The sequence below is a fragment of the Solanum dulcamara genome, chromosome 3, assembly GCF_947179165.1.
Source record: "Solanum dulcamara chromosome 3, daSolDulc1.2, whole genome shotgun sequence".
In the NCBI taxonomy this organism is placed as follows: Eukaryota; Viridiplantae; Streptophyta; class Magnoliopsida; order Solanales; family Solanaceae; genus Solanum; species Solanum dulcamara.
The window spans coordinates 25,290,351-25,312,971 of record NC_077239.1 but is presented as its reverse complement, the minus strand read 5'-3'; positions in this window follow the sequence as shown (position 1 = coordinate 25,312,971).

Below are 22,621 nucleotides of genomic sequence, written 5' to 3'. Positions count from 1 at the left end.
AAAGAATAATAGTTTTTGATCTCTGTAGATCATCGTCCATACCTTCTCAATCAATTAAATCACTGGAGATGAACCCCAAAAGAACACAGTGTCACCATTAAAAACTCGTGAAGCCGCAGGTAAGGATAGAATGTCATCAGAGCAAGCACACTACCTAGCTAAGGCTCAGACTATTAGACTTAAGTCTGCTATACCAATTTACAAGGATCTACACCACCAAACCAACGTCAGGGAAAAACTAAGGCCTATTGGGTCGGAATCATGCATTTCTATGAAAGGCTCAAGTCAAACCTAGGCTAAGCCTAGACATGCTCCAAGTAGACAATAAAACTAGTATACAAATATACCTCAAGGCATGGATGATCAACAAGGCGAGTAGCATGCTCACAAATACCCGATAAAATCTTGAAAAGACATAAAACATCATTTCTAAACATTTAAGCATGATTCAATACTACCCAATTCCAAATTCCAACTAATCAACACGCAATCACCTTCACATGCTCAATCTAAAGAGGAAGAAACCGTAGCCTATCTGTAGGCCGATTACGTATGCTTCAAAATCACATAACCAAAGCTTTACTCTTCCTAATGGCCTTTGAATGTTGCTATGCTACCAAAAATAGGTACACAATGTTAATATGGTCATTTAAACACTAAAATTAATAAATTTAGAGATAGACTAATTTCGGAGTCAAAAATAGAAATGTGGGACCCACTCTAGTAATTCCAGAATTAACTCTATAAAATGGTCATAAATAGTACCTCGAATTTATGTTCCAAAATGGAACATAATTCGGGGCTCGAATCATCCCAAACAGCAACATACAATAAAATCCCATTTTAAGCTTAAACACCCAACAATGGCAGCAGTTATAAGCAAGATTTTACCTCAAAATACAAGTCCCCAATACTTTCCAAAGTCCTCAGTCGTTCTTCCAGCAATTCTCCAAAATCTAGCCTTCCAATCACCTAATTCTGAGCTAAAACGAGAGAGATATTGAACTTTGAAATTGCCAACAATGGTTGGAAATCAAACTTGGTCTTTTATTGAAAGACCAAGGATTTGGCCTTTACGAATATAGCCTAAGAGTCCAACGATCACAAAAGGAAATAATCTAGATTTCTGCAAATGCGGAGGGCATCCCTCAAGTGCAGAGGGAAAGGAGACAAAGCTCCACAATGCGATAGCTTACCCAGCTGACCTCCGCGAACGCGATATGGGTCCAGTGAATGCAAAGACCAGTTCACATGGCCTCCGTAAATGCGTCCCTATGCTCGCGAACGTGAAGGTTTAAATACCCTTGCACCAGTAAGGTGTTGCATCAACTATTTTGGCAAAATCCAGTCCTCTAATGTAGTGCTCGGAATTCATTCAAAATCTCATGCGTACAAACGAGATATGCTACCTCACCAAATTCAATATTTTGAACTCAATGGCACATTTAAAATTCCCATAAGATGCCATTTAATAAAAAGTGAGTCCCACACCCAAGTGGCATACTTAGCTCATTTCCATAATGGGACTCGAGATTAGACCGGAAGCCTTGGAAAGTGAATGAAGGGTCATTCTAGACCAAATTTGACCTTTTGGAACCAACTGTGCTGATGGAATTTTCATTCGGTTGCTTTTTCCAAGAATGTTGATCAAAGTCAACTTTATGCCATATTTCAAAGGTTAAAGGGACAAATGGCTCCAGACTCATACTGATTATCTCGACACTCATGTCGATTATGCTACTAGCCTAATTTGGACATATCAGAGCTAATGAAACCGCTAGAATTCTATTTTCAGTTTATTTACCTAATGTTATGACCGAAGTCAACTTTTTAAGTTATAAAAACTCCAAAATAGGGAAACGGGCGTAAAATCCAAACGAACGACCAGACAACTGAATAGTCCATGCCAGCAAGTCATTATGACTTGCATCACTATAAAAATGGTCCAAATGATGAAAAGGAGGCATTAAGGAAAAAAGTACCTAAAGGGTCATTATTATGTCGCATTTTTCTTATTATGTATCCCTATTTAGTTTATTCATAAAGATTGTATATTATGATATTTGGGGCAACTAAATGTTTCAAAAACGATATACACATCCTTCAAACGTTAGGCTTACCTTTGGCGTAAAAGGTCACGTATATATTAGGACGTGTTATATATTATTTATGTACTAAATGCTATATAATTTGCTTTGTCTGTATTGCTTGTCTTGTGTGTTTAAATACATATGTTTTTCTTTAAACATGATTGGTCTGTTACTCCATTCCAAAGTCTTAGAACGAGTATTCTTAGAACTTAGTACGCATAGAACTTTTCTAAAAATACTCGTTGAGTCCATTGTCAAAATATGTGTACAATTACTCAAGTTCTATGTTCAAATAAATTTTCAAAAATTACTAGGTCATTGCTCAAATTCATGTTAACCTCATTATTCTCAAAATAAAAATTTCATACCTAATTATAGCCAGCATTACCAAAATACACCATCAAGTCAAATTGTACGACTTCGTTCTTCTCAATCTACCCTTTTGAAAAATTAAATGGTGAACATTTGAACCTTTAAGTTTGCTAGGTTTAAATTCCTTATTATCATTAAAATTAGAGTCCACAAAATGGTCAAATTTCTATCCATTTGGTTACCCTTTTAAAGTCTCCTGTTCTTCGAATTTTGGATCAATATATTTTAAGCAAAACAAATGTTATTTTGATTTATTATTATGATTAATGGACTAACTCTTTCACCTTTTGAGTTTTTCTTTTTCTTTTTCAAAGAGAGAGACTGATTTGTTTTTGTCACGAACTAATTTTTTAGGTTGTGATGACACCTTCCAACACCCACCAGCAGGTAAGCCTAACCCTTCACCCATAGTCTGTCATAGATGAAAATCAGCAATTCCGAATGCCACGAACTCACCAAATCTCCAAACCAAGAGCTGCTCCACACCATTTTAAATCAATGGCGAAACCCATACTATGATATGCAGGGGCAGAAGTGTATTATGAATAACAAATGAATGGTACTTAGTACGCATAGGCTGACTGAGATCCACAGATAAAGAAAGTACAAATAACATATAATCGGGTAAATATTGCATATGTAAAATATCAGAAATTATCACAATAATGTCAAGAAATAAGACAAAGAGACTGGAGACAAAGATAAAGGAGAAAAGTCCAAGAACTCACTTGAAACGCAATCCAACAACCTACTAACAGGAAGAAGGCATCATGGGAGTCTACTAAACGAGAATATAATGCTAGCAGGCAATGCTAACCATGTAATCACCTAGGAACTAATCCAATTGAACCTAGCAGGAAGTACCAACCATAATCCAACACAAATACCACGTAGACCAACTACAAATACAACCAAAGGTAAGTATAAGTAAGATTAAATAATAACCGATCGGATGCCCATACCCTCGGAAGGTACAAAAAATGACAAATATACCCCCGTCCCCCATAAAACTAGGGGACCACACTATGTAAGTATATTGGTAATACATGATGCTAATGAATGCAAGTAACCAGTAACATCATCAATAGCCTCAGAGATCAACAACAACAAGTATATAGACCCACTCCGGCCCTTGTCCTGCCAGGTGGGACCCATGAGACTCCCTCATCCATTTCAGTGGTGCACTATCCATAAGGGCCCATAGGGGAAGTAAGAAGTCTGTATATAGTGTCTGCGCCCGAACCAGGTCTTATATAAACATATAGTATCCCCGTAGTGGTACTAGAGAGTGAGTGCCAAAGCCAATATAGAAAGGGCGACGCCATGCTAGATACTAATAAAACAGTAACCTCAAACCATAAGCACCCTAAACAGGAGCCGCCCAGCCAGCTATAAACTCCTAGAGGCATCGACCCATCTAGCAAGAGTAAACCCGAGGACATCGAAAAGTCAAGAAAGGGCGTCGACACACTGAATATCCAAGTAAAACTGAGTACATCACAGATGCCTCTAACACCTCAAGTAGGAAAAGAAGTACGTCCCCGATGCCTCATAAGTTTCAAAACCAGTGACCAAGTAATCCAACTGGGATGACTCCTGTTAAAACCAGTTTAAAAATAGTAAAAGTGTGAGAAAGCCTTCTAAAAAATAATAGTGAAATTCTAATGAAATCACCGAGGTCGTACCACAAAATGAGTGAATATGCTCAATCAAATGCAAGCATGCCATCACCTGTATCCAAACAAGGTACACGCAGTCATAAAGGAAATATCAAGTCTTAGCACACTAAGAAGTCAAAAGGACTAACCTGGAATCCAATCGCTCCTCGGATACGGCCTCGGGCCCAACAATAGATAACAAGTAAGATGACATCATAAGCCTAATGCTAAATAAAAACAAAATAATCGAGACATGGCTCAGAATCAAATAGCGGCGAAATATCTCAAGGAATGATGTCTTATAACAAAATATGTCATCTCATCTCCTAACGAGCACAGCTAAGCCCAACCTATGGCTATGATGAGCCTCAAAGGTCTCTAGCACTAGCACTAAGGTACACCAACCATCATAAGCCCTACCGGAAGCTACACCTAGCTACAAGGGCACTGGAACACAAACTAAAGCATCTAAGGCTCAAACCTAGCCTAAGGCCATTATTTTTTATCCTAAGAAGGACAATCTCACCCAACCATAATGCAACCGAAACCACAAGCCTAAAATAAGGATCTCTAGAGGCTACACTAGCCTAAGGTCTAACCGGAGTTAAGAAAATGAGATAAAAGGATGAAGGCCCTAAACTCAGCCAATATCAACCTAAATCATATGTAATATATACTAAATGATATCTAATAGAACTCAGTCAAAGGGGAAGATTGTAGCCTACCTAGAAGGTGACCACGCGCGGTCCAAATCCACTTCACAATAGCTATCCACACCCGAATCACCTCCAAATGCTACCAAGATATCAAATTATTGGTCTACACAACAATACGAGTGTTTTGACACCAGAACATAATTTTCAGAGTCGGGCCCAAAATTAGGTCAAAATGAGATTGTGGGACCCATGATGAGAATCCCAAAATCAACTCGTAAAAAGATTATAAGAATAATAAGATATTTTACCCCAAAATGGGGCACAATTCAAAGCTCAGAACGGAAGAAATTAGTACATGAAAAAGAGTTCTTCAATATCGGAAAAAAATTAAGAAAGAGGGACAACAGCTAAAAATTGAGAAATTACCTCAAACGAAGGTCCGAAACCAACCACCTATGATGATCTCACCAAAAAAACCACAACTTGGAGGTTTGAATCACCCAATTCAGACCTATATTGACCAAGATATGATTTTTCAAAAAATCCCTCAAATTCCAATCCGAAAATGGACAATGCAGCAACTAGAATTGAAAAACTCACCCCCAAAGAAGCTCCTAAGTCACTTTTCGATCCTACCAACGCGTTCATTGCAAAAAATCCCATAATTTACACCCAAGAACCACTCAATTCGGACCTGAAATGGCCTAGAAATCAACTTCCCAAGTTCCAAAATGATCAACTTAAAAACCATCTAAAGCAGCAGCAAAAACTCAAAATTTACATTGAACGGAGCACCTACGATCAATTTCGACACTACCACATTGTTCTCCTTGAAATTCCACGTAAAATGGGATTTTGAATCATTCAATTTGAGCTCAAAATAAAGAAGACATTGTCACATGAAAATGGAACCAAGTGCTGAAAATGGCCATATTTACGGTGCACCAGCGTACCAGATACGGTGCACCAGCACACTAGCAGATCTTTCCATTTTAAAGCTTAGAAGATGCTATGAGAGGTCTTCGCAGGTTCAATAGCAACCCGCAGTTTGAAATATAAGAGTTGTGCACATTTCTATAGGTTGAGCTGCCACTTGGCTACAAGATTCCAAAGTTTGAAAAGTTTAGTGGATCAGGAAACCCTTTCTTCCATTTGAAAGTTTACTGTAAAAAATTGATTGGTGTTGCAAAATAATGAAGGGAAAAAATCAAATTATTCAATTAAAGTTTGACCGGAAAAGCTTTGGAGTGGTACTCCAAGCAAGATGTGACTAAATCGAGTACTAAGGATGATTTAGCGAATGCTTTTATGGATCACTACAAATTTTATGTTGAGATCGCTTCTAACAGAATCTCTATTACAAAGCTAAAACCAAAGTCAATTGAATGCTTCTGAGAATATGCCATACATTAGAAGGAAGAAGAATCTAGGGTGTACCCACCTATGGAGGAATCGGAGATGATCACCTACTTCATTCAAGATCGAGACTTAGAATACTATGAGCGAATGGTGACAATGAGTGGAAAGACATTTGCTAAAGTTATCAAAGCTGGAGAAATGATTGAAGATGGTCTCAAGACAGGGAGAATAACAAGTATTACCACATCTCAGTTCACTAACAGAGCCTTCCAAACCAGTTCTCTCGGTAGTGGAAAGAAAAAAGAAAAAGAAGTTATGATGACAATGACTCGAGGATCTACCTCATATAACCACCAACCACCTTCAGATTATCCTGCTTCATAATATCCTGTATACAACACACAAGCAACGTATTGTTTTCCGCGATAAATGCAAAATCTTTATAAAAATGCACCTCTTCCCAACTTCGAGAAAAAGCCTTCTCGAGTCTTCACTCCATTGATGGAATTATTGACTCATCTTTTTGAGAGGTTGAAGGCAACAAGAATACTCCATCCAATAAAAGCTAAGAATGTGAATACTTTGACCGATTGGATGACCCAAGTAAATGTTGTGCCTATCACTTAGAAGTTATTGGGAATGATACCGAAAAGTGTAGAACACTCAAACACAAAGTTCAAGACATGATTGACAAAAAGGTGGTTAAGCTCACAGAAGCTCCACCAAATATGAACAACAAAACGCTGCCCAAGCACAAGGGCGCAAGGAGTAGTCATTAGTATAACCAGTCGCAAGGAAGAATGAAGTTTTCTAGAAGTCGCACTTTTGGCGTCTTTCAATCATACATTTAGAGTTTGTCGTTTTCTTTCTTTGTAATCGAACTTTGTCACTTTCTTTCTTTGTAATCGCACATTATGGTTTTATTTCCTTTGTAATAGGACTTCTTTGTTTGTTTGTGAACTATATTCGACCTGATTTCCCTAGTGGAATATATAAGCAGCCTTCATCGTCTTTAGTCACATTAACAAAAATATCTTAATTTTCCTTCGTAACTAGAACTACGTTTGACTCTATTCATGCGGGATATGTAGGCGCCACACCGGGTCGGTCATATTCACTATAAAATATTCATTTCCCTTTATAATGAATATTGGGTCTGAATTTTGAGAAGATCTCAAAATTCTTTAGAAGATGGATTTATCCAACAAGTCAAAATCATAGATCTCATTGAGGTTGCAACTGGGCAAAAATTTTGAGATTCTCTCAAAAATCAATCAAAAACTGCGAGAAAGTTCAAGAGTTCTCATATATCTAAACTAGGGCAGAATTTTTGAGGAGGGTCCTCAAAAATTCTATCAAGCCTACATTTCGAGATCATACAAGCTTGCAAGACAGACGCTAGAGGAGCATCAGGATGGCAAGGCAAAGCCAACACGAATCAGTCTATCAAAAACTAAGAATTTTTTTTTAGATGCAGGAACTATAAAATCACTAAGCATCATTAGACCCACAATGGCCTCATCATAATTTAGATGATTCCTACTCGTACTCATCTTCTAAATTTATTTCTATTGCTTTATTTGTGATTTATAATACATTATCTGAACATTGCAGGTTAAATAGTCCAGCACAATGGCTAAAATGTTATCCAGACCAATGTAAGTTGAACAACTTCATTTTTAAACTTATCTTATGTTATACCATTTACTTTGATAATTTTATTTTGTTACTCTTTATATTGATCTTCACGGGTGTCGTCGTTATAATTAGAGGCAAAATTTCAAAGATCCTCCTAAAATTTTAAATAATTAAGCCAGACGTTCACCAGAAAAAGACACAAGCCAATCTTTTTAAAGATGTTATTGAATATACTAAGAAGTCCCGGCTTCAAGGATCCAAGTTATATGATATTAGGTCGTCACAACCCTCAACATAGCGCATTATTATTATATTGGGCCATCACCACCCTCAAAGTGACATGTTATTGTATTGAGTCGTCACCTCCCTCAAAGTGACAAGTTATGACTATATTAGGACGTCACCTCCCTCAAAGTGATATGTTATTATTACGTTGGGACGTCACATCCCTAAAAAGTGACATATTGTGATGTCACCTTCTTAAAAAGTGACATATTATGATTTCACCTCCCTAAAAAGTGACATATTAGGATGTCACCTCCCTAAAAAGTGACACTATGAATGTCACCTCCTTAAAAACTAATATATTGGGACATCACCCCCCTAAAAAGTGACATATTGAAACATCATCTTCCTAAAAAGTGACACATTGTGATTTCACCTCTCTAAAAAATGACATATTGAGAAATTGCCTCCCAACATATTACATTATATTCAAATTGATGCAGCACTTAGGATCACCATTTTCTTCAAAATCAGTATACTTGAAATTGGATCGTCATCTCCCTCAGTATGACATGTTAAACCAGGTTTGCACAAATTATATTTGTATTTATATTTCATTTGCTACTGAAAAGTTTTTTTCAGATTTTGCACTACACGATTGTGGATTACGTCAAAAAGAATGCAGCACAATATGGAACTTTTTTTTGACAACGGATTGGGACATAGTCCAAAGAGGAATATCAAACTCTTAGGACGCGAGCTGAGGAGCGACTTCCACCACATTCAAACAACACCCCTATCAAAAGGCACGTGGATATTTTCTTTGGGTTTGTCGATTTCAGTATTGCATCTAAAAAACTTCTACTCTTACCGTAAGCAACTTTTCAAATTTGAGTGACAATACACCAAGAGCTTTGGAAGTTATATCCATGTAAGTTCTTATCTATGGGTATGAAAGGCCCCATATTCATAGTTGGGATGTGTTGCAAGCCTCTTTTTCACGCTCAACTTATTTTTCATTCATCCTTAAGCTAAAGGTTATTTTCGCGCAAGAGATTTCAGGTTCAACTAATTGAATTGAACTACAAGAAGTCTAATTCTCATGTCTAGGGATGTAGGCATTCTCTATGTTGAAAGCTCGACTGTACTCCAACAATCAATCTTAATCTTATTTCCGAGCATTCTGTCCCTCTATTATTCTACACTAGATAGCTTTTGTATTTTTCAAAATTTGTTATTAAAATTAAGCGTTTCAAACTTCAAGTGGCCTGAGTTCTCATATAATCTGAGATATGTAGGAAACTCAATACCATGGTCCTGCCATAAGTCCTTAGAAACCTTACATTTCACTATTCAGAAGAGATGAATTAGTGGATGGACAAAATTGGATTTGTCAAGTTTTTTTGCCTCGGATCTCTTTCATCGATTCAAGACAAACGAGGGACAGTTGTTGACACTCAATTCTGACCCTCCATAACGTAAATTGGTTATTGAGCTTCTTCAATTTGAAATAATTATTTTTTATAAAATTCAAGATATTTTCAAGTTCTTTTTAAATGATTTTTTCATTTTTTAAAATAATTTTCTAAATAATATATATGTTTTTATATTTATTTTTATATATAATTAATATCTTTTATAAATATTTGAAAATCATGTCAAAATATTTTATCTTTTATTAAATATTTTGTTAATTAGTTTAACTTAATTAATAGATTATATTTTTGAGTTAGTTAGTTTATTATTTTGTTAGAATTAAGAAGCTCGTTAATTAATTAATGTTAATTTATCTTTTTTAAATTTTTTTTAGCCGAATTCATTAATTAAATTCATTTTGGTTAATTTCATAATTCAATTGGCTATAATCGAAATTCATGTGACCATTTCTTAATTACAATTCTAGCCATTTATTCCTTTTCTCCCAATTTTCCCCCTAAAGACCAACACCCAATTTCCTACACTTTCTACATTAGCTACAACACACACAAATTCCTCTACCCACAATACACAAATAGAATACATCCTCCTTCAGCAAACCGACCGATCCCTTTCCCAATTTTCCAAACCAACCAATTTCCAATTTATGCAATTAATTACAACCTCAATTCCCAAAACCATATGTCCTACAACAATATACTCCTTGACCCAACCGACCCAATTACTCATTTCCCCAAATGACAATTACAACCCCTTTACCAATGACCCGCAGTATACCGGCATACATAGTACACACCAACCTCACCCCGCGTCATCGTCTTCTCCAACAAGAACCAACAACCCCGACAAGCTGTAAAGTCTAGTTGTTGCCTTCGTCCTTAGCTCACGTTATTCAATCACGTCTAGCTTTGGATAGTTTCGAATCGATCTCTACCATCCACCTCATCTTCCTTCATCCGAATTTGTTAAGCATTTGAGGTTAATTCTTCTGGATTTTGGCATATTCCTTATCCTCTAGGAAAGATTTGAATTTCGAATTTGGAATTCTATTTTACCCTCCCCCCTCCCCCCTAAAATTAATCCCGTTTCTCCCCCCCCCCCCCCTTTTAGCCCAAATCTTGCCTCATATAATCCCTTGGCCCATCACTGTTGAGGGGGTTGTTTTTTGGAGAATAGATTCTGGAGAATACATTTTTTATCAAAGGAAATACAAAATTCCGTAATCCTAAATTTCGAGAAGACTATAATCAAAATCTTGGCTTGTATTTTTATTTCTGTTTCTTTAATCAAGACTTAGTGTCGGTGGAAAGCTTTGTACAACTCGTTCGTCCCAGACGCTGCTCCAAAAAAGGTAAACCCGTTCCCTTTTAGTTACCTTCTGTAATAATCTTGTTCAACTCTTTTCTTATTTGAACATTCTATTTTTAGTTTGTTTGTTTCTTCGCTAGACTAGCATATATACTAAGCTATTTGTATATATTCTAGTAGCTTAGATTGTTGGGAATGTTTTAGCTAAAATACGTTGAATCAATTTGGAACTACTTCTATTCTTATTTTTCTTTTCAAGGGTGTTTAAATTATATGGCTATTCATCCTTTTGTTTATTTAAAATTCTATTTTTCTTTACATTTTCCTACTTCCAGTTCAACAACCTATGTTTTCTGTGTTTATTTATATATTTGTTATTATTAGTTTGTTTGACATAATTAGAGTACGAAAATATTTTCATAATAACACATACATTTTGCTTCTGTTTGAATTTAGCAATAGGTTGCTAATCAATCTACTTTTCTAACTTTGATAGAGTTTCCCTTTAGATTTGCTTTTGATTGTCTTACTCTAGTAAGTGTGAGAATAAGAAATACTTGATCAAATATGGTTTCCTATTAAATTCAATGTAGCTTCAGTTAATTTCTTTCTCATCTAAGCTATATGTTCATTACTTTGACTGGATGATGTTGTTGCCTCAGTTTCGTTAGTGTCTGTAAGTTTAGCTTGGATTTCCTTTATTGTAATCTAAAAAAACTCACCCCTGCCCCATCTTGTCCAGTATGCCTCCGCAACTTCCAATATAATTTTATCTCGCCTTGGTTTGTCGTTCTTTGCTGTCCAGTTTGTTACTGGATCTTTTTAAAAAAAATGTGTTTGTTTAAGATTGATTAAACCTTATCTTGATTTCTACCCTTGATATAATGTAGTGATTTATGTGTGGATTGTTGAAATGAATGATTATTGCTAAGCTTTAAGACTAATTCTTCATCTACTGTATTGATGTAATCGTTTTGCAATAGAATTGAATTCCTTTTTCACGTTGGCACCTGTAGCTAAAGTAGTATGGTTATAAAGGAGTGAATGGCTATTTTTTCTAAGGCATATTTATTTGAGATTGACCAATCACTATTTCTAACATTAAAACATGAAGAAATGAATGAAATTGCATGTGTTTGGGTTGGTTTTATTTTCCCTCAATTTTGTTCTTGCCTTGTTAATCGATTACAATAGTAGAATGCTATGAAGTTGATAAGTGTTTAGAACATATTAGTTCCCCCTAATTTCTACTTACTTGCTAAGTCGCAAATATACGTGGTAATCTTTGATGTTAGCTGCCCCGTTTGTTTGACCGAGGTGATTTAAAGTATTTGGAATGATATTTTTTGTGGAATATTTGGTTCTGCCAACTATGCAATATTTGGTTGTCTAAAAAATAGTAATAATTGATCTTGGTTGGTTGCTGGTTAAGTTTAAATCCCTAAGTTTCTTCAGTATATCATTCTTTTTCCAATTATCATTGGTTTACTACTTTTGTCTAATCATTTTAGCTTGATATGCATAGTGCTAATCATTCTCTCTTTTTCTCGCATGAAACCTCAATGTGAGTCCATTGGACTCCACTCCGTCTCTTGCATTTTGAGTTGCGTCAAAATCCAACAAATAATTCTCTCCGAGTCAGCCTCGTGATCCAAACCATCAGGAGAATATTTGAAGCTGATGTACTACAATTATACATGCCGAAACAGGGAAAATGAAAGCAAAAATAAGGCTGATATACAATTACTATACAAAAAATATATCAGAATTTACACTGATATATAGAGCCCGTTTGGATGAGCTTAAAAAAAGTAATTTTTATGTATGAAGTGATTTTAGAATTTTGAAGTGCTGAAAGTTATTTTTATAAATAAGGAGTTGAGTGTTTGGATAAAAGTGCTTATGATGTGAATTTTAGGGTTAAAAGAATAAAAAAATGTAGTTTGGGAATTTAGTTAAGATATAAGGGATATAAAAGTAATTTCCATGGTCAAAGAAAATGACTTTAAGCACTTTGGAAAAAAAAGTTAGGAATCCTAACTTTTCATTTTTGACTGACTTTAAGAACTTTCTGGCTTAAAGTCAGCATTAGGCAAACACGTCCAAAAGCTGAAAAGGGGCTTTAAGTTGGTAAAATCAACTTAAAGCCAATCCAAACGGGCTCATAGTGTGTATACATTTAGTGTATACAAAATGGAAATTGGGCCGAAGCCCAAGAAGCAGCAACAAGAAGGCCCAAAAGTCTGTTCAGACGCACAGAGCCTGATTTTGGGCCCAAAATAGTCCACTTTGTACATTTGTTAAATTTAGATATTTATTTCTTACTTTATTTAATTGTTATTCTTTAAATTCTAAGTTTTGCTTTGGTTTTACTTAATTCCCCTAATGATGAACTATTTCATGTTAGTTTATTATTTAAATAATTTTCAATCTTTTCTTAGTCATTTTGATAAACTTTTACTCTCTTTTCATATTATTTCCAATATTTAAGTTTGATCATTTTTTCAAAATAATTTTTTCAATCTTTATTTCCATTTAAATTATTTTTCCAAAAAAGTTAGTCATTAGTTTCAAATCTTCGGATAACCGCGTATTAGCGGACATTTCAAGTGTGTAAAACCTTCTTGGAATGGAAATGAGAACCTCGTACCCATTCTTTAGATTTTGAAAAGATTTTTCTGTTTTAAGTCTTTTCGAAATGAAATTTAAAAGGTTTCTTGATTTTTCCTTAAAAATTAAGTGACGACTCTTTTTTTCTCAAAAATTTGGTTTTTTTCTAAAAGCGATTTTAAATTGTCTTTTTTCACCAAAACATACATCATCTGTGGAGATCAAACTATCATTTTCATCTAACCTCAAAATACCATTCAATATTTGGTTTAATTCACTATTATCATTAATAGGATTCATTTGATAAAATTATATGATTTGAATTTGGAAATGGTCGAAGAAAAATTAAAGAGCTAAAATCGTATGACCAGAATTTAGAAAGAGAAGTGCAAAGTTTGTATGAGTAAAAGATGTAATAATAATGTGAAATAAAAGAAGAGAAATAAAAAAAAAGTTAAGATGATTTTAATTTTGGAGGGAAAGATTGGATGGTTTTAGAGCCAAAAAGGCATAGATGTCCTTTGACAATGTAATGTCAATTCGTGCCAAAATTTGTCATGCCAAATAGCACTGCTCAAAGTTAAATTGTGAAGAGTGCACAAGCACTATTTGAAAGGCTGACTTTTAATACTATTGCAAACTGACAAGAGAAAATTTTATAATTGACATATATAAAACTATGGATTACTAGTTATGACATTATTTTTTATGTTTCAAAGTTTTAACAGTAAAACACTTATCGGATATAATATTTGATAAATAAAATTAAAAATTAAAAAAATATATAAAATATATTAACAAAGATATTAATTGGAATAAAATAAGGAGAGTATAACTGGAAGTATAATTCTCTTCCTTAATTAACTCAAAACAGTTCGTATCATTTTCTCCCACCTCTTTAATTATCTATCAAAATGGATTTCTTTTTTTCCCCTCAAATATTCGTTTGTCTTCTCTCTCTCAATTTTTTTTGGTATCCTTTTGTATACTTATGAAAAGGTGGAAGTTTAATATCAATATTGGTAAAATATGATAGTAGATGAGATTGTTCAGGTTAGTGTTTTATATTAAATATTTTATATTATTGTGTAATATTTTGACTTAAAATAAGTCGTATATTATTTCAAATATATTCGTCTCTGCCTCTATAAAAAAATCATATTAATTGTATATCAAAAAAGGGCAGTTACTTAATAGCTAAAATGGATAGGGACAACATGCAAATTTTGCTCTAAATTCCTTAATAAATATATATGTTGTGTGTAAAAATACAATATGTAATTTGGATTTCAATGTTTAATATTTTGATGGATGTACTGTCATATACAAATATTTAATTTATGTAATTGGATTTCAATTTTTTAAGATTTGTGACAAACACATGTTTTGATATTACCATTGGTATTTTTTTGGTATGAATTAGTGTTTAATTTTGGCACGAAATTAATATAGAATTTTGCATAATAATGGTATGAAATTGGTATAGATATTGAAAAAAAACTTGTATATAATTGATATACTATTTATATCACAAATTTTTTGAAGATGTATATGTAATTCTTGTTAACCTCTCCCATGCGAGAGTATGTGGAATATATCATGTTATGTGTCGGAGCCTAAATTGTTGTCGCCTGATTCTAAGATAAAGGTAGGGAGACCACAACTTGAACGTTGGAAGGGGTTTGTTGATGTGGAATTCAAGAGGTCTAAAGTTATGTGCAACACATATCGTAGGAAGCGACACAACAGGAAGACATGTTCAAATTACCCTGCTAAAAATTAGTCATAATTTATTTTTATTTTAATATAGTTGTTTAATTGTGACAAACACATGCTTTGATTTTCTCGATCGTTTAATTTAATGAATTCTGATTTCAGAACATTTATTGTGTGTACTACTTACTCCTTTGTGTATGCAGTGTTTTTCAAATGTAGAGTCAAAAATTAAAATTGAGTATTGCTGGTATCCACATGGTATTCAATTGGTATCCACTAGAAAAATCAAGTCCATTAGTGCATGCAACTAGTATCCAACTAATATCCCAATGTAAATATTAAATGTAACCATGTATGCAACTGGTATCTAATTAATTAGTATCCAGTTGAAAAAATACAACATATAAGTAAGATTTCAACCGAGTAAGCCAATCTAAAACTAGTTAATGTTGTGTCAAATTGGTATCCATTTGGAACGCTTAAGTGTAACAATGTATGCAATTGGTATCTAAATAGAATTTGAAAATGATTAATTCTTACTACTTTGTTTATGCAGTGTTTTTCAAAAGTAAAATCCCAATCTAAAACTGGTTATTGCTGATATTCAATTTGTATCCAATTGGCATCTAACTTGAAAAATTAAGACTAACACTGTATGCAATTGGTATCCAATTGGTATCGAACTGGAAAAAATAAGTCTAACAATGTATGCTTTTATATTGAACATAAAATATACTTTTGATTTTCAAAAAATATGAACGAAATCATTAAAATTTATTTAATACTGCACAGTAAAAATAATAAAATAATGCATAGTATATATTATTGTCAAAAACTAAAGCAAAAAATATACATCATCATAAAATCAAGCACATGTAATTAACGTCTAAGCTAATCATCTATCAGACAGCTGATCTCCTTAATCTTAGTGTAGGAGAATTGGTAATATTAGGAGCATGTTCTTTTGCTATACATGGTTCACTAAATTTGCTAACAACATTGTCAGTTACTTTGCTCTCATTAATTGCGTCATGAGGGTTCTTGCTTCTTCCATACTCCCAAAGGATTGTGGCATACCTTTGACGATGGTATTTTGCATCAATGTCAATGTGACCCATATTAAAAGCTCCATTGCTAATACATTCAGCAAAAAGATATGTGTACCGGCCACAATCACTAAAATAACATTAAAAAAAAATTGAGAAAGAAAGTGAATTAATTATTATGAACAAATTACAATAAGTTAGGAATACACACTTTGAAACTTGGAAGCTCTATTTCAATATTAGATACATCCTCTACAAATCTCGGACTCTTTCTAGATGTATGATGAATTTTTTGATTCTTCAACATGTTTGTTTGTGAACCGATTGATTCTGCGCAGTTTGTCCTAAATTTGGGAAGGTTTTCGTTTGAATGGAGAAGAAGAAAACAAGGAAGAGCATGAAAGAGAAAAAGTAACTGTGGGTTGAAATTGAAACGTGGGTATGTGGGAGTGGGGATGGGAGTGGCATGTGATAAGTTAAAAAAATTCCTTAAAAGATGTAAATTGATAATTATCAACTGATTCTCTTTCATTAATTCTCTCACCTATTAATTATAAAATAGCATTATATAATTAATTTATAAAATGTAGTTAATTAATTTATTAAAACTGATATGTTAATACTTGTAATTAAAACTTTATAAGTAGTAATAAGAAAAAAAGTAGATATAAAGATTGTAATATTAATCCTTAAATAGATGTATAGTGTGATTTTTCCAAATGACAATTGGTGGAAATATTAAAAGCTGAGGATAAGGAAGGGTTGAATTACAATTGGTGGAAATATGAAAAGCTAAAGACAAGGAAGTTGAATTGCACTCTAAACACTAATAGGGGTGACTTTATAAGTAAAAACTTAGGGCACATGGCTTCGTAATTTTTTTCATAAAATTAGGTATTTTATGTGTATTTAAAAATTAATATAATATTATCTTATGACACTCATATTATAAGAAAACTAAAGAGATGCAATTGATATAAAGTTGTGATATTTATTTAGAAGACTAGGGATTAATTCCTATTAATTTTTTTTATTGATGCACACATATAGAAATTCTAGATTTGTAATTGAGCATGATGGTACATTTTGCATGAGACTTTTGTCATATTTTGATCATCAAGAAAGCATCTTGTTTATCTTTTATTTCTAAGATTCTCCACTAGAAAGTAGTAGCTCTACGTCTATTAAGATTTTGATTTGTGTAAAAATGTAAAAAAGTAAAATAAATATTTGATGTTCACGTATTACAAATGACAGTTGTTGTAATGACCCTCCAGATCATGTTCTTCATTCTCCGATCTTTTCAGTGTTTAGAACTTTCTTGCAGCAACCCCAAGTCATTTATGACTTGTTGGCACTGACAGTTCGATCGCCCGGTCTTTCATTTGGGTTTTATGCCTGTTTTCCTATTCTGCAGCTTTTATAACTTAAAAAGTTGACTTCAGTCATAACTTTAAGAAAACAACCTCAGAAAAAAATTATGACGGTTCCATCAGCTCCGTAATGGCCAAATTAGGTTAGTAGTATGGTCGGCACGAGTACAAGGTGATCGGTACGAGTTTAGGACCATTTGACGCTTTTGCCTTTAAAATTTGACATGTAGTTGACTTTGGTCAACATTCTTGGAAGACGCGGTTGGATGAAAATGCTAATAGCATGGTTAGTTTTAGAACGTTGGTTCAAAATGGCCCTTGGGTGTGGGACCCACTTTCTATCGAAACGACCTCGTATGAAAATTTCAACTGTGCCATTAAATTTGGAATGTTGAATTTGGTAGGGTAGTATATCTCGTTAGCGCGCATGGGATCTCGAAAAAATTTTGAGCATCTCTTTCGAATATTTGAACTTAAGAAATATCAGCTTTTTAGCTGATATCTGGGCAAGAAGTTTTGTTCTCCGTGTTCGCGGAGGTCCTGGAAGTTACTCTCCTTGTTCGCGGGGCCTTGTCCGCATTCGTGGAGGTGTTAGAGCTTTGCCTCCGTAATCGCGGGCCTCTGGCCGCGTTCGTGAAGGTCAAGTTTCTTGGCCTTCGCGTTCGCGGAGCACTGTAGTTGCGTCTGCGAAGGCCATTGACTTGGTATTTTTAATTAAGACCAAGACGAATTTCAGCTTGTCTTTCAAACTTTAAACATTGTTTTCTCCATCATCTTGAGGTCAAATTGGACGATTCAAAGGTCCAATTTCAAGAAAATTTCATGAGGAATCTGGTGGTGAGCTTGGAAACGCTAGGATAAGCTTTGGGTGAGGTAAGAATTTGTTTTAGTCACTACTATAGTGATTTTCGGAGTTGTATTTTATTAAAATTGTGAATGTTGTAACTTGATCAATTTAAATCCGATTTAAGTGATTATTGAGGCTAGATTGTGGGGAGTTTCGTAAGGATCGTGTAGGATAATTTGTTTGGGTTGAAAGGGTCTCGTATTTTCGGAATTAGATGATCAAGAAGCTGCCATTTTCTTCTTTTGTTCGGAGTTTTACGAATTTTCATTGCATGCTCATTTTACGTAGGTTCCCAACTCCAAATTGTGTTATAATGTTGATTTATGAGCTCAGGGTGACGTTTAGAACCTATTTTGGGGGTCAATTTCAAAATTTTGGACACGAGTTCTACTTTTCTCATTTTAGACCCCAAAATTGTCCCTCTCTGAATTTGATAATTTTAGTTTCATAACGATCGCATTGACGATGTGATTAATATTTTGTTAGTGTGGCGGCGATTAGATGTGATTTGGAGGATGAGAACTTCATTGTGGTAGATTCGGAGCACGCATGATCGGCTTTGAAGTAGGCTATGGTCTCTCCATTTTGACTAAACTCTATTAAATATTGTGTAGCATACTTTACATGTGACTTAGGTGAGTATTTGCCGAGATTAGCATTCTCCTCACCCGATCCCCTTTTCTTGTTCTCGGGTGAGCCTTAGGCTAGAATAGTCACGTGAAATCCTTAGATTAGGTTGTAAGCTTTGGTTGTGGTGGTGACTTAGCATTTATTATCCCTTTTAGGATCGATATTGATGGCCTTAGGTTAGGTTTGAGCCTTAGGCGCCTTATCATGTCGTTGTTGCCCTCTTAGCTAGGCGTAGCTTTCGGTAGGGCTTATTATGGATAGGATACCCCTTTTATGCTAGTGCCTAAGACCTCTGGAGCTCATCGTAGCCGTAGATTTGGCTTAGCGGTGTTTGTTGGGAGTTGAGGTGGCTTATTTTGGGGTAAGGCGTTGTCCCTAGAGATATTTCTCCCTCTTTATGATTTGAAGCCAATCCTCGATTATTTTGCTTTTGTTTAGCAGTAGGCTTATGATGCCATCTTATCTATTATATATTATTGGGCCCGAGGCCATCTCTGATGAGCGATTGAATCCCAAGTTAGTCCATTGACTTGTTGTGTGCTAGGACCTAATATTTCCTTATGGATGTATGTATCTTGATTGGATGCTGGTGATGACATACTTGTATTGTTTGAGCATATTCATTAGTTTTGTGGTACGATCTCGATATTTTATTGATTTTTAAATACTGTTTTAAGAAGGATTTCTAACACTTTTTCTACTTTTAAACTGGTTTTAACGGGAGTTGTACCACCTAGATACTTGGGCATTGGTTTTGGAAACTTATGAGGCATCGGGGACGTGCTCCTTTATCTACTTGAGGCAATAGAGGCATTTGGGATGCGCTTAGTTTTATTGATATTCAGCGCGATGACGCCCTTTCTACATCGACTTGGCTGCTCACTCTCCGATACCACTACAGGGATACTATTTGTCTATGTAAGACCTGGTTCGGACCTAAGTAGTGTATACAAACTTCCCGCGTTTCCTATGGACCCCTCTGGCCAGTGCACCACTAAACTGGATGAGGAAATCACATGGATCCCACCTGGAAGGCCGAGGCCCACGGTGGGTCTATACACTTATTGTTGTTGTTCTGTGAGAGCCACCGATGATGTCACTAGTTTTTACTACAGACTTGCATTCATTATCATCGCCTATCACCAGCATACTTGTATGGTATAGTCCCCCAATTTTATGGGGGCCGGGGGTATATTTGTTATTGTTTGTACCTTCTGGGGATATGGACGCCCGGTCGGTTATTATCTGATTATACTTGCTCTTATCTCTTGTTGTACTTGTAGATGCTAACTTTGATTATATTGATAGATGGTTTACGTGGAGTTTGAGTTGGATTATGGTTGGTAATTCTTGCTAGGCTCAATTGGAATAGTTTCTAGGTGATTATGTGGTTAGAGTTGTCAGTTAGAACTGTATTTTCATTAGTAGACTCCTATGATACCTTATTCCCGTTAATAGGTTGTTAGATTGCGTTTCAGGTGCGTCCTTTGACTCTATTTCTTTATCTATATTTCTAGTCTTCTTGCCTTATCTTTCTGTCATTCTTGTGATAATTCCTGATTAGTTACTTGTGCAATATTTACCTGATTATATGTTAATTAAACTTGCTTTATCTGTGGAGCTCAGTCGGCCTATGCCTACTGAGTACCATTCGTTTGGTACTCATACTATACTTCTGCCCCCTGCAGATCATAGTACGGGTCATCGCTGTTGATTTGGACTGGTGCAGAGCACCTTCTACTTGGAGATTTGGTGAGCTCCTAGTGTTCGGAGTTGCTGATTTTCATCTATGCCATATTAGGACTAGTCTTTACTTGCTTTTGAAGACCGTCTGTACTCATATTGTATTTGTAAAGCCTTGTACTTCTATTTTAGTTTAGATGCTCGATTACTGACTGATGTCAGGTCTTGGGGTGGTTTCTTGTAATTGTTTCAGTCGTCCTCTTTCTTCTCATTATTAATTACTTTCTTCCTATTTATTCATCTTCCGCTTGATAGTCCATTGCCTTTGGTTTCGGGCTAAGGTTTAAGGGTTAGGCTTATCTACGGGTGGGTGTAAGCAGGTGCTATCACGGCCTAAGAAATTTGATCGTGATAAGTTGCACACTCTCGGTATTGGTTGTCTAAAATGTAATATTCATTATAAAGTGATTAACCTTTAAATAGTTATTAAATATAGGCTAAATTGTAAATAGTGACATCAAACCCTTGTCCCATGTTTGTGACTTACTCGATCTGTATCTGAATCTAGGGGTGTCAATGGTTTTTAAAAAACCGACTTAACTAACCGAATCAAATCATATCGAACCAATTTTTAGGTTTATTTTATAAAATCGGTTGTTTTTATATAAACTTATAACTGTATCGAATAATTGGATAGGTTTTTTATTTTATAAAAAATAATTAAAAAAATATCAAACTGTACCGAATAATATAAGTGTAAAATATATTTTATATATTAAGTTTAAAAATGATAAAACATTAAATTTTTTGCTTTAGGCCCAAGATAATGGAAGTGATTACAAATGACAACATAATTAGCACTCAAAGTCATAACACTAAAACTTCTCATACTACTCCGATTGAAACTAAATTAATTCTAACATCTCAACTCTCGAGCAGTAACTAGTAAACTACAAGGTATTCAAAAGATCTTGGATAATAAGCTACAAGTGATTAGACATTTTTCTCTCTTATAGTTTAATTTTTTCTTATTGGATACTTAAATCAAGTAAACTCAGTTTTTGAGTTTCATCTTAATTGAGTTCTTTCCTCTCGTGTGATGTAAATTATATTTTTTTTTTGTCTTTGGTTAATATTTTATACTACTATATAATGGGATGATTCTCTATTTTTGTTTTCTTAATCATCACCTTTTAAACAATAAAAATATTTAGAGAATTTTTTCCAAAGTCATACACAAGTATATATGGTAGCGTGTTCTAACTTTTATATTATTTTTAAAAAAATACTAAAAATTAATTGAACTGTACCGATACGGAAGAAAAATCAAGATAATGGGACATTTTTGAAAAATTTAATTTTAGTTATATAAAATAAAATAACTGAAAAAATAATATAATATAAATTTTATAAAATAACCATTCAAACCGTAGCATTAACATGCTTATCTAAAACCCAACTACCCTTTTGACCAGTTTTTGCTCAGATGGGCCATGCACTAAAATGATGAAACATTCAATCTCCTGCAGCCTAACCCTTCCTCGAATTGTAGTCAAAGGAAGAAATTATAAAATTTTACTTCTCTCAAACACCCAATGGGACCAGTTTCCACAATGCTGACTTCTGACCATGACACATTCATCATTTAATTTTACCTTCGCACTCCCACCTTTCAAATAAGGAAAATTAAATAAAAAAGAAAGTAAGATGTGTATTGATCAATTCGATTTTATGTATTACTGATATAATTTATCAATTTTTAATTTATTAACATGCTGATTTGATAATCAAACTAATAAGATATTTATTATTAATTTTTTTTTATCCGTAACGATTCTATTTTCGATTTAACTAATAAGAAAATGTTCATATAATTATATATACACAATGTTCATAGAATAAAAATAGTAGCAAAAATAGAAGTGAAACACAAATTTTTACGTTGATCACTTTTGTTTAAGAAAAAAATGTTC